Source organism: Gekko japonicus, unplaced genomic scaffold (genome assembly GCF_001447785.1).
Source record: "Gekko japonicus isolate JY-2015 unplaced genomic scaffold, Gekko_japonicus_V1.1 scaffold5892, whole genome shotgun sequence".
In the NCBI taxonomy this organism is placed as follows: domain Eukaryota; kingdom Metazoa; phylum Chordata; class Lepidosauria; order Squamata; family Gekkonidae; genus Gekko; species Gekko japonicus.
In genome coordinates this window covers 34,567-36,368 of record NW_015164389.1, presented here as the reverse complement: position 1 = coordinate 36,368, position 1,802 = coordinate 34,567, and positions in this window count along the sequence as shown.

The following is a 1,802-nucleotide window of genomic DNA, read 5'->3' as shown; positions in this document are numbered from 1 at the left end:
TGTATATTTCCTGTTGTATTTTTTCCCTAGAGAACTTAATAATAACGTCCCGTGGGGCTCCTCCCTTACTTCTCCCCTGGAGGCGGTGTGCCCTCTCAATATCTTCTGGCTGAATCTTAATGGCCTGAGCCTCCAGCCAGACTCTGCTCCTGCGAAGGGGGCTTTGGCTCTCAAAACTTCACACCCTGAACACCTGGTTGGTCTCTGTGAAGAGATGCCTTTTTCCTTTGGAGGTTTGAAATGAGCAAGACCTTCACTCTGAGTTCTAAAAGTCCCCCCCTTCTCTGGGCAGAGAACAGGCAGGGAGGTGGAAGTCAGTCAATGGCTTTTTAGGCTCACCTTAGCTACCTCTTAAGAAATGCTAATAGGTCTAGCTAGAAACAACAGGAGGGTTCAGTCTGTCGTCCCCCCCCCCCTTCTAGCGGGGAACAGGCATTAATTAGGGCTTAATAAGCCGGCCGTTTATTTCCCTGCGTTCGCTTGCTGAGATAGAGTGAGCAAACTCTTATCTCTGACCTTCTGGCTTGGCACAGCTGTTATTTAATGTTTAGCACCTAATTATATGCTAGGCTTGAAGTTGTTTTGCAGTTGTTTAAGCTGTAAATACCTTAGTGTGGTGGAGGAGCTCGGAGCCAGGCGTCCTGCCGAGTTAACGCATGTGTTACCTATTTATTTTTATTCCATTGCTCAAACTGGTGCTGTGCTAAAAATATGCATATGAAAAATTCCTTTTTAATAAATACCGTATAACTTTTGATGCTGGCAGTGGTTCTGTGTATCACATAGACCTCCACCGTCTCAGACATGCTATTTTAAAAGGGCAGCCTGGGGGGGTGTTCGCCGAATTGCTCTTTAGGAGAGACAATTGGAACAGTGTATTAATAGGGATTCTTGGTCAGTGTCTACAGAGGATGGGCTGCACCAATACGTTTCAATGAAGAGACAGAGACAGAAGTAAAATTTACTTTGGTTTACTAGATATCATTCAAAGCACACAATAACATACAGACACACAAGAATTAAGTAAAAATAGATAGATTTGGTAAAGCACGGTTGCATTAGCAGGTTGTATCGCTGAGAGGAGATATTTACCTCAGGCGTAGCGCGGCTCCTAAAGCTTCCAGCGGGAAGGAGGGCAGGAGGGGAGAAAATGGTAGAAACACGTGTAACCAGACCAGCTGAGAACACGTGGATTGCCTTAGCTGCAGACTAAAGTAAAGCGAGTCAAGGGATTGGTACAGGAAGCTGGATAAGAGAGGAGAAGCAGACGTAGAGGGGTCGTTGGTAAAAGGGAAGGATGGCGTGGCCGCTCTGTGTTCTATGTTTTAAGCTCTCTTGCGAGCGGGGAGGGGGTGGACCCAAGCAGATTACCAGGTGGCCCTACCCCAAGGGTCAGGGATTGGCTATGAGGTCAATTTTCACTCTATTGATTAACCTGAGGGGTGGTACCTGGGCAAGGGCGGGAAATACGTGCGGAGGAACCCGCAGCTGCTGACTCATCTTTGGCTATGTGGAATCAATGTCCATTGTTGTCAAGCATCGGGTGAACTCTAGGTTAATCCACTCAGGCTAGAGATCAGGTGTTAGGGCTAGCTAATGAGTTTCTGTGTTTACTGAAGACCTTGTGTTTGTCCACACGCAATAAGCAGGAGACACTGGGACCTTCTTTGGAATGATGTTGATTCAGCCGATTACCACTCTCAGCTGGTATCGTCATCTCTGAGTGCCCTCACAGTGAACTCTGTGTCACAGTCTCTTTTTATTAGCCCTTTTGCATAGCTTTATTTCATATATTATATATC